The sequence below is a fragment of the Microtus ochrogaster genome, linkage group LG3 (assembly GCF_000317375.1).
Source record: "Microtus ochrogaster isolate Prairie Vole_2 linkage group LG3, MicOch1.0, whole genome shotgun sequence".
In the NCBI taxonomy this organism is placed as follows: domain Eukaryota; kingdom Metazoa; phylum Chordata; class Mammalia; order Rodentia; family Cricetidae; genus Microtus; species Microtus ochrogaster.
Genome location: NC_022029.1, coordinates 44,003,651 through 44,017,785, shown reverse-complemented (window position 1 = coordinate 44,017,785; position 14,135 = coordinate 44,003,651). Strand labels below are relative to the sequence as shown.

At 39.7% G+C, this 14,135-nt stretch overlaps 1 pseudogene; it reads left to right on the top strand.

Moving 5' to 3' along the window:
• Positions 1–1,350: 1,350 nt before the first annotated feature.
• On the top strand, positions 1,351–1,758 carry LOC101981851 (annotated as a pseudogene).
• The last annotated feature ends 12,377 nt before the right edge of the window (positions 1,759–14,135 follow it).

Sequence of the window (14,135 nt, the reverse complement as noted above, 5' to 3'; positions counted from 1 at the left end):
GAGGAGGCAGAAATCCTTAATAAATAAATGAATTAAAAAAAGAAGATTGCTGTTTTGTATAATTACAAATGGTCTCTGAGTATTCAATAGGGTCTTTTTTGTTTGTTTGTTTGATTGTTTTTGAAGTTCTTATTTGGAGTTCTGGCCAGAATGTTGTAAGAAGGTGCACCATTTCCACAGTTGGTGCCCCAAAACCAGTAATAGTAGTGCTACAGTAGTGCTATCAGCGTCATAATGTCATATATACCAGATGAAGCCATTGTTGTGGAGCCCCACCTTCTTCCTGGAGACTTCAATGATTACTGCAAGAAAATCTACTGTTCATTGTTGAAAACTTAAGCGTGATTCATATAGACATATATTCAATGAGAGATATAATATAAACAAATGGGCATGGAAAAAAGTAAAATATTTCCTTAAAATCTATTTTCTTTCTGTACCATACCAGATGGCTCCTGACATGAGACAGAAATTCTGAATTTTTTTTTAACAGCACGCTTGGATTTAGAGCAGGATAGTCACTGTCCAACCTCAAAGCCAGCTCCTACTTTTAAGTAGAGATGTATGCATGCCCAAATAATCAAATTTTACCATGCAGATAATACAGCATTATAAGGCAGATTTCTATTTGCTTGTTGATTCTTTCTGGATAGCTATCTTTTCATCTTTAGACATCTAGATGTCCAAGGTCTCTCCAGTCTTTCAAGATGAATGTTTTCCTGCAAAGAACAGAACCCTGTCCCAGCTCTTATGAGGTTTCCTTACCACCTTTATGATTGTCACCTCTTTGAATGAGCTGTCATTTCTCTTTCTCAAGAGATTTCTCTTTTTCAAACTGAATCTTTAGGAATTTTGATGATATCCACAGCTTTTTTTTTCTCCTGTGGAAACAAGAGCAAAATACCTTCCACAAGATAACACATCTCCTGGTTTTCATTGTGAGCTCAGCACATCCTTGAAGTATATTGGCTGATTTAATTCCTGCTGCTGTTGTTCCTTTTTTATTAGTGTTAAGAAAATTCAAGGTTAATAAAGCATTATGCATTCTATTTCTGGGGGTATTTTCCATCCCTTTCTGTTTTTTTTTTAGCATATCCTTTATAGTTCAATTTGATCTTTATATAACTGCCTGACTTGTAGGATTGTCTCATATCTGTAATATGCTTTATATTATAATAAGTAAAAAATTATTTCATTTTCTTAGACATATATGCTGGACTGTTGTCTGTCTTTATTTGTGCAGGTATACCTATTATGGCCATAACTTCTAATAAGTGCATAATTACTGAACCAGCCTTTTCTGAGCTCAAGGCAGTTGCCTAGTGAAAACCTGAATAAGAGCAGGAGAAGATGGCGGTCTCCACTGGAGTTAAAGTTCCTCGGAATTTTCGCTTGTTGGAAGAACTTGAAGAAGGACTGAAAGGAGTAGGTGATGGTACTGTTAGCTGGGGCCTTGAAGATGATGAAGACATGACACTTACAAGGTGGACAGGCATGACTATTGGGCCACCAAGGACAAACTATGAAAACAGAATATATAGCCTGAAGGTAGAATGTGGATCTAAATATCCAGAAGCTCCTCCATCTGTTAGATTTGTAACAAAAATTAATATGAATGGGATCAATAATTCCGGTGGAACGGTGGATGCACGAAGCATACCAGTATTAGCAAAATGGCAAAATTCCTATAGCATTAAAGTTGTCCTCCAAGAGCTGAGACGTCTAATGATGTCCAAAGAAAATATGAAGCTTCCATGACCCCCAGAAGGACAAACGTACAACAGCTGATTTTAGTGGATCTCAAACTTGTCTTAAATCAACAACCTTCTACTCATGTTAATGTCTTGATTAAATATCACCATGCAAAATACCCACACGTTAAGTAAAAGAATTCCAGCTGGTAAACATGACCTGGACAGTTGTAAGAATATATTTAATATATGTACACCTATTATGTTTTCAGGTAACAGGAGAAGTGCAGCACAATTTTTCTTTCTCTTCTTAAAGCACTGTCATTTAAACATGAGCCTGAAGTATTCAAAATTGAATTCAGGTTTTCAAGACAAAAGCACGGCAAAGGAGTGTCAGATGGCAGTGGAAACCTTTGTCTTTCTGAACAACAAAGTCTCAAGACGGAAGAGTAGAAATGGCATGCTTTATCCATCGTCCTTAGACTACAGCGAACTGTTTAAAGTAGCAGGTATAATGAGTAGTCACAGTTGTGTTAACTCGAAGTCGTGCGGATGTGGGTGCTGATACTATAGTATCAAAATAGCTTCAGGATTGTTTTGATACCTGTATTTATAATAAAAAGATGTTTGGGGTATTGATGAATCTCTGTTAAAAGCTGTTTCCATTTGTTCCATGTAACAGACATGATAAATATTTGTTTACAGTCTTTGTTTAATAAAACATGCTTAGAGGTTTTAAGTGAAGCAACGAAAAGGAAATCGGTGGATGGATATGTGATTTCAGATCAAAGTTAGTCTTGAAATGTAAATAAAATGCAGAATGTGTCCTCAGGAAAAAAAAAAGAAAACCTGAATAAGTGTCAATTTTGTGATTTACATAGTTTAATTTTCCAAATTCTGTAAAGTGGAACGCATGCAACTGCCAGATCTCATTCCTTTGAGTACCCTTTGGGTTCTCCCTACAGCTAATGGTGTTTGGTTACAGATAGAACAGGAAGGACATCTCTTTATACTGTTCTTAGCTTGTTTCCATGTAATAGAAAATTCTTGCTTTAAACCGTTGCTATTGACATGATGTTTCTTATGAAATTCTAAGGCCTTCAGCATACTTCCAATTAATAATCAATTTCTGTATTACCTTGTGCTAGAGGACCTGGCAGACCTGTATGGGATCGGATGTGTGTTCTGTATATGGGACAAAGCCTATTCCTGATTGTACCTTGAACCTGTATGAATAATTAAGTCAATTCTGTATCATCTGGTATATCTTTTGCAGTTTCAATATGCAAGACAACTCTTTCTGCATATTGAAAATCAGTAACTATATTGAGAGGTTCTTTAAAATCCCTTAGTAGCATGAGAATAGCATATAATTCTGCCTTTTGGACAGAATTATAAGGGCTTTGTTCCACCTTACTTAATTCTTCTGTTTTGTAACCTGCCTTCCTGATTTATTTGTAGAAAATGTACAGGCTACAGTTTTTGGCGCATTATGCACAATTTGGTGAAGAATCCAAGTAGTTCTCTTTATAAGGTTAATTCTATCACTTTTGGGATAATTGCTATTATTTTCTCCCAAAAAATTAGCACAAGCTCTTTGTCAAGGTTCATTGTCTTCCCTTATTTTTTAATTTTATCAGTAGTAAAAGGCACTATAATCTTTTCCTTTTAGAATTAATTCAGAGACTTTTTCCACATAATTTTTAAATTTTTTACTTGGTTTATGTGGTAAAAAGATCAATTCTAAGGTAATATCTTCCCTCTGTATTAAAATTCCTGTAGGGAAAATTCTGGCAATATGACTAGAATACAATTAAGATTTGCATTCACTCTTTCTTCATGTGCCTCCTGTAATTTCTCTTCAACAACCATCAATTCTTTTTCCTCTTTAGTTGTTAATTCTCTGGGTCTATTTAAGTCTTTATTACCATCTAAGGTTTTGTGTAAATGAACTATTAGGTCAGGCATTATCCCAACAGCTGGTCATAGACTGGAAATATCTCCTAACAATCATTGAAAGTCATTAAGAGTCCACAATCGGTCTCTCCTAATTTGTGCCTTTTGTGTTTTAATGTTCTGTGAACCTATTTTGTAACCATGGTAATTGATAGAATCTCCTCTTTATATTTTTTCAGGAGCAATTTGTAATCCCCATGTAGGGCAAAACATTTTTTTACTTCCTCAAACATTCTTTCTAAAGTATTTGCATTTGAGTCAGATAACAAAACGTCATATGTAATGGTAAATTATAATCTTTGCAAATTGCTTGCATATTATTTCCAATGGCTGATTTACAAAGTATCAGGGTGAGACTATTGAGCATTCCCTATGGGAGGACAATCCACTGGTATCTCCTAGTAGGCTGAGAATTAATTATAAGTAAGCACTGTGAAAGCAAATTTTTCTTGATCCTTTTCTTGTAAATGTATAGTGAAGAAACAATCCTTTAAATCAATACATAAAAGGCCACCCTTTCAGTAACAGAGAAGTCAGAGGAATTCCAGATTGTAGGGCCCATAGGTTGGATAACCTTGTTAACAGCTCTTAGATCTGTCACCATTCTCCATTTTCCAGATTTCTTTTTAACAACAAATACAGGAGAATTCCAAGGGCTGGCTGATTCTTCAGTATGATGAGCATCTAATTGTTCTTGTACCAGTTGTTCTAAAGCCTGCAGTTTGTCTCCGATTAAAGGCCACTATTTAACCTTCATGGGTTTCTTAGTTAACCATTTTAAAGGCAAGGCTGTTAGTACCTCTGAAGGTTTGCTGGTTGTTTTGTGTTCTTATACAGCCTGAATTGCTGGTGACCTTTGTTTATAATATTTTATAATATCCTTCCCAGAAACATGAGTTTTGGGGACTGCAGGAATGTTAACCTGGGTATCTCATTGCTGCAAGAGGTCATGGACCCATAAATTCATTGCAATATTTGCTACATAGGGCCTCAGCCTTCCTTTTTGTCCTTCTGGCCTTATGCATTCAACCCACCTCGTGCTTTGTTTTACCCGAGATAGGGTTCCAATGCCTAGGAATATCTGCCTCTTGTAGAGGCCAATCTGGATGCCAAGATTCTGGAGTAATGATAGTCACATCCACACCTGTGTCTAATAATCCTCAATTACAATGTCATGTATACGCAATTTTAGCTTTGGTATTTGATGATTTATAGAAGCCACAATATATATTTCCTATTTCCTACTTGAGGTTTTGACTTGTCCTTCATATCTATTCCATCATCCAGTACAGTATGGTTTTTACAATAGGCACTGGATTGTTTAATTTTCTCCATAGTGACTGGGAATGACTGGGCCTTGTTTGACATCAGGGCCTGCAAGAGGTCCCCCCAAGGAGTTTCCAAGTGGTATCAGGTTGCATTGTCTGTCTCTTGTCAAGCTACATTTGACACACCTCCTACATATACCAGAAGGCTGAATCCTCCTATTCTTGCCATTCCTAGAGAAGACATTAATCCTAGGAATTCCTTGTCTACAGTCCCTTCTTAGATGTCCTATTCTTTAACAATTAAAACATTTGGCATTTTGGTGTCTCCTCATACCATTGGAAATCACTTCTCCTATCCAAGCTTTAGTACTATAGTTAAATGTTCCAACATTCATTGTATGCAAGATCCATTCACTATGGGTGCTAATCTAAACTTAAAAGGCCGCAGGATCTTCTTACATTCTAAGTTGGCATTTTCAAAGCCAAGGATTCAATTAGTACATGTCTAGCTTCTGGGTCTGTCACTCCTAATTGTACAGCCTTAGTTAATCTTTGTAAGAAGTCAGTAAAGGATTCTCTCCAGCCCTATTTAACCCTAATATATGACTTCTTTCATGGTTCCTCTTTAATGGTTCCTGAATCCTCTGAGTCCTCTTTCATGGTTCCTGAATCCACTCCCAAGCATTTAAAGCTAGGGACAAGGTGTATTTGTCATAGCGAGTCTGTTTCTGAGGATCAGAGTAATGATCCTCACCATGAATTTGATCTTGGGACATCTCAAATCCTTTTGTTTTCCCCTGTTGCTCTAAAATTTTTGCCTCTCCTCTCCAATAACACTTCCAAAGCAGTTGAAGTCCATTTCTTAGGATCGCTGAGATTAATTGAAACCAATCATGTGGGGTAGTTTAATGCCTGAAGCCCATATTTTCACCATTTCTCTGACAAATTGAAACTATTGCTTATTTTATTTCTTGTCTATCACTTATACATATTGGTTCCCATGCATGTTCTTTGATGGCCTTAGGGCACTTTGTGCCTGATGGTCTCTCTGAGAAAATTAGCAGATATGCAGATGAAACTTTGTGTAAGTCATCCGGGGCCTAGCATGTACTGATGAGGCTACATCCTGTCCTTGTACCTTCTGTCCCTGCTCATCAATTTCACTAAGTTCCTCAATCTTTTCAAAAATTTTAGTACTGCCTTTTTTAAAAGTCTGAATCTCCTGTAATGTCTCATCCTTAAACATATCATAACTTTTTAACAGATTTTGATAGATTTAAAAGCACAAATTCTTTCAGATAATTTTGTCAAATTGATGCTCTCTCTCTCCTTAGTATTGAACCATTTTTTAATGAGATGATATTGAAAACAAAGCTATTACCTAGTATCAAATAAAGAGAAGGAAAATAGCATAAGTCTTGCATAATACCTTCCATAATATAAGCAAAATAATTATTAATGTTATCAGTCATTTTTTATAGTTTTCAGATCTTCCCTGTTGTAAAGTAATTACAATGAATTGGAGTAGGTGTAATAATCGTTATTGGCCAACAGGTGTCTGTTGCAGTTGCAACCACATGACCGAGAGATATTAGCAGCAGTGAACAGTACCCGTTGCTTACTTGGGTACTGAAAAATATGCTTTGTTTAACAAATTAAGAACAGTTATTAAGGTGATCAAATGATTCTGAGAGCTGGGACCCAGGATAAAGAGAAAACCCAAAGTTTTCCATCAGTGCAAGTTGTGGACTTTGTGCACCACAGGGATTGCAGGCAGCAGTGTGTGGGCTGGTGTGTGGGTCGCAAGCCAGGGAGCACTGAGCAGCAGCCTGCTGCATCTGATGGCCGGCTAAAGCAGTAGGCATGAGAGTCAGTGCCCAACATGCCATGCAGCTGGCAGACTGGTCCCCACATTTGGGTGCCAGATAATGGTGGATTCAAAATAATCCCATACTAGTTCAGAATTCTTTATAATAATGGGTTATTTATTTAGGGGAGACTTAGAGATCACTGTCCTAGATCACAGTCCTCTGCATGAACAGGGAACAGGAACAGAGTCTAGCAGCTGGAAGTGAGAGCCGGAAGCAAGAGAGTGAATACAGGCTCTACAGCTGTATTTATAGTATAAGAGACCATGCCCAAGTGGGATGATACCTTAAAGACTATTGGCTGAAGAAATGAAAGGAGGTCCCACAGCAAGCCTAGACTTAGCAACCTGGGGATACATGGATTACAAAATCATTTAGTTGGGTGCAACTAACACAAGTCTGCCAAGATCTCCACATGGATGATGCTGTTTTGACCTCAGTGGCCTGAGGCCTGGAGTGGAGGGGACTTGTTTAAATGGCCCACAGAAAGATGTCCCTATTGAAGGAAGAATAATCTTAAGCTTCCCAGATAAAATCTAAGTCTTTCATGGTTCTTGGGCTTAGATAGGGACACAATTCAAGTATATAATATGGCCTAGCTGCCTCCTTCCTCCTTGGTGTCTTATGAATTCCCCCCTCCTATTGTTTACAATACCCAAGAAGAGCACTCTGTTAGTTGAGGGGCTAATCTTTCTAGCTACAGCTATGTTGTGCTTTGTGGACAGGGACCTAGGAATTGAAAGCTGCTCTTCAAGACAGGTTTTAGATTTCTTTGCAGGGACTACATGTAAGGAGATGTTGGAGGGCTTTGGTTTCAACCCCCCAAGACCTTACAAGTGGTAGGATTGGATAAAGTCACATTGATTGGATAGATAAGCAGTCTATATTGACAAAATAAAATTGCACTATTTAGAGACACACTGGTAGTTTCTTAATTATGTCTAGGTTAAACCATGAATCTAGGTTAAGCCTATAATAAATGCCAGACTTAAGTATCTCCTAGCAGGTATTCAGTTTATGGGGTTGGATTACATTTTGTCCCTTAAGGCTTTGGAATTTATCTTTTTGATTTAGCTATGAAAGAAATGTCTGGCTCTCACTTCTGGACACAGAAGACCTTGTGTTTTGTTTTGTTTGTTTGTCTTTGTCTTTGATTTTTTATTTTTTTATTGTATTGTAGATTAGGGTTGGCTTGAAGAAGATTGTGAGTAGAACTGCCCCTGCTATGATTGCTACCCCCTTACCTGATTTAGAGAGTGATGCTGTTTCTTCAGACAAGCTCACTGTGATAGTACCAAACTGGCTAAGTGTCTGTCATGCATGGCATCCATGCTATGTTTATGTTTGTTGCATTCCCACAGAGAGCCAAGCCCACTCAGCAGTTTTTCTCTGCAGTCCTGTAAACTGCCTGGGTAGCCAAAGAGCTTTTGGTTTTCTCTAGGGGAGGGGTGGGGGTTGTTGGGAAGCATGTCTTAGGAAACCCAGCAGCTGGTGTGAGAACCAGGAAGAAGCGGTGCCGCTGGAAGCCGTGGTGGGGAGCACACGTCTATCAGTCTGGACAGGATGAATGAGCAGTTGTTTCCTGCTGCAGCAGGTTTTATCTTGATGGACACACCTCATGGACATCCATTTAAGGGGAAACCTAGTTGTCTCTGTTAGAGAAATGGATCCTTGGAGTCATAGACCAGCTCAGCTACATCCGCTGAGATTAGGTATCCCCGAAAGTCACTTAGAAGTGTCCCACAGAGTTGGGAATGAAATTACTATAAGATGTACGTCTGTCATTTAATGGTTGGCTAGTCTTCAAAACACACTGTCAGTCTACAAACATAATTGTAGCCTTTTCTTCAAATGTGTATTCAGTGGACAAAATCATTTAAATGTGAGTGTAGGTATATTTAGTCTCTCAGTGAGCAACTAGAAAAAATATGAAGGGGAAAAATAACATGTGTCATATGCAAAATTAATAAGGGAAGTCTTCGATATCAAGCAGAAGAAATTTTTATTGGTGGTAACAATAAAAGAAACCCTGCTTGTCCCTAGGGTTGTTCTGGTCACTAAGGCAGGGGAGAAACACTCCAGATAGAAGAGTGGGCTAGTGTAGCCAGCAAACTATTGTTAAGCATGAAGTGTCCAGGAAGCTTACTGGAACCAGGGTCAGGAACTCAAGAGAAGCCCTCCCCACCCCTTGGGATTCCTTGAATTCCACTCTAAAAAAAAGGGGGGGGGTTTCTGTGGATTTTTCAAGGTCAGACAAAAAGATCAAAAGGACCCACAACTCTTGGTCCTGCCTGGCAGCCCCAGGATGAGGGCAGGAAGAGTTACAGACAGCAAAGGAGCAAGTGTGGTCAGAAGGAAGGGAGGAACTTTCATAGGTCAAATGTGTCAAGTAAGCCTGGAGGACCAGAGCCAGCTGCCCTTCCTGATAGGACACAAAGCATCAGAACCAGCCCAAGGTCATGTACGTCCCCTACTTAATCTTCTCTTTTCTGATGAATGAAAGATAATAGAACAATAAGATAGTTACACTTTTTAATTAGCGAAGCATTGTATTTAACATTGCATATATAATTTTGCTTTACGACATAGGGCAGAAATCACCACACAACACTGTTGTTTAAGTTAACAATTAAAATATCATTTTAGAGAGAGATGAAAATGTCACAGTTACATTCTGGAGACAAAGTACTTTACACAGGAAAAAAGTGACGCAATAGGGTGGTTACTTTAAGAAGGCTAAAGGCAGAATGCTCTTCCTCGGTTTCTTTTATAACACTGATGATTTATCCACAAGACACTACATATTCTAAATGATAAGCTTTCCAGTGGGCAGTCCACAATACACAGACTAACTAAAAAAAGTCATGAAAGGACGACAGCTGAAATTTGTCAAACAGGAAGATACACCCCAAATTTTATTATACATGAGACAAGTTTCTTTTGATAGCCATTAGAGTATCCTACAAAACTCAAGCCATGAGCTCTTTCCCTCATGGCGTCCTAACAATGGCCAGGGCTTTTGTTTCCATTGAACAGAATTCATGACAGATTACTTCTGAATCAAGGGCTGGCGTTACTTCAAACACAGCACAAAGAAACAGTTCAGACCCTTTAGAGGTTTAAAGGTCACATTGGACAGTGGGGAACACACGGCTGTGTAAAAACCACAGGGCTAGAACACATTTCTTAGTAAGTATTGTGGAAACATGGTATATGTTTAACTAAATTATTGCCATCACGTTTTAACATACTACAGAGGAGAAGATTGTTCTTAAATGTCTTCTGTCACCTGCTTGGCAAGGACACAGGCTCTCTAAGGAAGCCAACAGTTTAGACTGAGCCTTTAGTCTGTGCCTGTAAGGGAGGCAGTAAAGAAACTGCAGAAACAGCCAGCAAAGGCAGCACTCCATTAGGAGCAGGATGACGGTTTGTATTGTGGTTAAGAAAAAGGAAATAGCCAGAGACATCCAGAGGAGCCCAGAGAAGAGAGAACAAGATACAGCCTGGACATGGCCAGGGCTATCTGATGTGACAGAACAGTTGGTAGTGGTAGAAAAATCAGAGTGGCTATAAGATGGGAAAAGTAGTTGAGAGAGGAGCCTGTGACCTGGAGCAGGCCTGGGAGTTTGGGGGGAGGGTGAGAAGGACCAGGATGCTAGTGTGGGGGCTTTGGGATGTGTAGCAGGTACTTGTAAATAGGGACTGTGGGAGCCTGGAGGCTAGCATGGACTTTGCTAAGCTGGTAGGTGCCTCAAGTTTATGTCAATGGAGAGCCAAGTGTCCTTTCTGCCAAACACAAGAGAAATGACCCCCGTTGGTGGACAGCAAACCCATTTCGCAAGTTCCTGAGAAATGTTGGCTTTTATCTGACTGCCAGAAATCTTTCTAACATCCAGCTTGAGCTCAATTCTAGGTATATGTACTACATGAGACCTGAGCATTCTGTACTGACTAGGAAGTGGACAGACACTTGTACAACAAGGTGACTTTAAACATGACCGGGAGTCTTTATGCACTGAGATGCAGAGATAAAACTATATGATGCCCGACATGTTCCTCAAAAAGACCCAGGGATTGGGGCTAGGGGTAGACAGGGATCCAGATGAATCAAGATTGGCAAGGAGTCTATAGTTTCTATTGCACTAGTTACTTTTCTCACTGCTGCAGCTCAACTCTTAACAAGACACAACTTCAGGAAGGGAAGTTTATTTTGGCTCACAGTCTAAGGTGGGGAGGCACAACAACAGGAGGAAAGGCAGCTCCAGATCACGTGGCATCAGCAGTCGGGGAAACAGAGATGAATATTGGTTCGTAGGCTTTCTCCGCTATTAAATTTATTCAATCCAGGACCCAGTCAATAGGGTGGTGCCAGTCCAGGACCCCAGCCAATTGCATGGTGCCACCCATATTCAAAGTGGTTCTTCCCTCCAGTTAAACCTCTGGAAACACCCTCAGATATGCTCAGCAGTGTCTCTCTCAGGTGACTCTGAATCCAGTCAAGTGATACGAGCTCTCTCGACTTTTGTTTGCTGTGGTGGTTTGAATGAGGATGGCCTCCATGGGCTCATAGCTGTGAACAATTGGTCACAGTGAAAGGATTAGGAAGTGTGGCTTTGTTGGAGGAAGTGTGTCACTGGGGATGGGCTTTGAGGTTTCAAAAAGCTCATTCCAAGCCCAATATCTCTCCCATACAGCTGTTTGTAGATCAGATGGAGACTTCTCAGCTACTGCTCCAGCACCACCTCTGTCTGCCTGGGCACTACCATGATTATAACGAACTAAAGCTCTGAAACTGTAAGCCGGCCCCAGTTAAATGTTTTCCTTTATAAGTTGCTGTGGTCATGGTGTCTCTTCACAGCAATAAAACACTGACAGAGGCACATGGTTACATTTTTCTTTTTTTAAATTTTTATTTATTTTTATTCTTTGACAGTTTCATGCATTCATTAATGAATTGTAATGGTTTTCACCTCCATTACCCTCTGTCACCCTTTTCTCACATTGGAGTCCCCCATTTTTTAAACAAGCCCTCTTCTTTCATGTCTTGTTGTGGGGTGGGAGGTGAGGGTCTGTGTGTGTGTGTGTGTGTGTGTGTGTGTGTGTGTGTGTGTGCGCGTGAGACCCACTGCCTTTAACTACAGTACTTGCATGAGCACAGATGGGAGGTCATGGCCATTTACTGGAGAACAGACAACTTCTCAGTGACCACACCATTGAAGGAAAAGCCCCACCCCCAGCAACCATCAACTTCAAATAGCCCTGCAGGGAAGTGGAAGGGCTTATGAACCTCTCTCCCACCCATTATGCGTGGGTCCAAGCCTGTGCAGGTTTTGCGAAGGTGAGTTCCTAAGTGTACTGAAGACATCTTTTTTATGGCACACATCTTTGTTCATTCTTTCACTAAAGGGGACCCTTTAGTGATGGTCCCCGGGTGGGTGGTATAGATGTCCCATTTTGGCCCTAGCACTCCATCTATTCTCTTTACCTTAACCAGTTTTGAGTCGCTATATTAGCCAATTCCACAGTAATAGCAAGTTTCTCTGATAAAGAATGAGAGCAGCACTAATCCTGGGTTATAAATATGGATATTGGAAGGCAGTTTCCCCACACCCCCATTTAACAAAACAATAGGTTTTTCACATGGTGGTCTATAGCCTCCCAAGTTTGCAATTTTCTCAGACAGAAAGTGCAGTTTAAGAACCAGAAGACTAGACTGGGCAGTGGTGACACACACCTTTAATCCCAGGACTCAGGAGGCAGAGACAGGTGGATCTCTGTAAGTTTGAGGCCAGTCTGGTCTACAGATGAGTTCCAGGACAGGCTCCAAAGCTACAGGTAGACCTGTCTGGTCTACAGATGAGTTCCAGGACAGGCTCCAAAGCTACAGGTAGACCTGTCTCAAAACAAAACAAACAAACAAAAACCCAAGAGACTAAAAGGAAGCTTATACATGGTATTAAGAAATTTAAAACAAAGTTACCAACAACAACAAAATGAGAATTAAATATGTCTCTCTTTTTAGAGAAAGGCTTTTTTTTTTCAGATTAAAAACTGGGTAAGTCAGCTGGGCAGTGGTGGCGCACGCCTTAATCTCTGTGAGTTCAAGGCCACGCTGGTCTACAGAGTGAATTCCAGGACAGCTTTTAAAGCTACAGAGAAACCCTGTCTTGAAAAAACAACAAAAAACAACAACAAAAAAAAAACCAAGCAAACAAACAAAAAAAAATCATAAAACAAAACAAAACAAAAAAACTGGGTAAGTCATATTTGGGTATTTAAGACAAAACAAAGACCACCAAAATATCCAAACCTTTGAAGCCTCATTAATAAACAGAAATGAGTATTTACATATGAGGTATTCAATACACGATGATGTACTATGCTATATCAATACCCAAGATCCATCTCCAAAGAGTCTTACCTTCCACCAAATATCCACTCTAGGTCAACTGAAAGGTTCTGACCATTAAGCCTTTCATATTCCCAGAGTGACTCAGCAGCTCCACCCTCAGTGTTGACAGTTTCCTTGTCAGAGGGGAAAGAGCAGTGGGAATATTCACATTATTAAGCCATTGCCCTCACCTGGAGGAGCTCATGCTCATTGGCCAATCCAAATCACACAAACCCGTGAAGGACCACACAGTGCAATTCTTCTTTCCATGTGTGAAAGGCAGATGGTGTGGGAGTGAGAGGACACGTTTAAGAAAAACTACTAATTTCTGTAGATAGCAGTTTTTACCATCAAATTGGCAAAATCTATAGTCCAATGAAAGCCATTATCAGCAAAGAGGTAGAAACAGAAAGACTTGACCACTGATAGCTGAGGAGAAATCTATACAATGTTTCAGAAAACAAGCTAACATTTCTTAGTAAAGGTTTCTAAAGTCTTCAAGACACGAGGCTTACACACATACCACCAAGGACACATCACCTACTGCCACATTGTATGCAGTGGAAAAAGCGAAGACTAAATTGGGTAGTGTTTGCGCACACTTTAATCCCAGCACTTGGAAGGCAGAGGCACGTGGATGTCTGTGAGTTCAAGACCAGCCTGGTCTACAGAGCGAGTTCCAGGACAGGCACCAAAGCTACACAGAGAAACCCTGTCTCGAAAAACCAAAAACCAAAACAAAAAGAAAGAAAAGGAAAGGCAAAGACTAGAAGTAGTTTTTTGTACAAACATCCCACAATAGATGAGATTACTGCATGCTCATTTGACAACATATCATTCAGCATAGAAAATGAATCTTAAGCATACATTATTATTTGGTGAATTTTAAAATAGTCATATTGAGTGAAAAAGTTAAATCAAGAATTATTGTGTTTTTAAAAGGGTTTTAGTAGTAAAAATT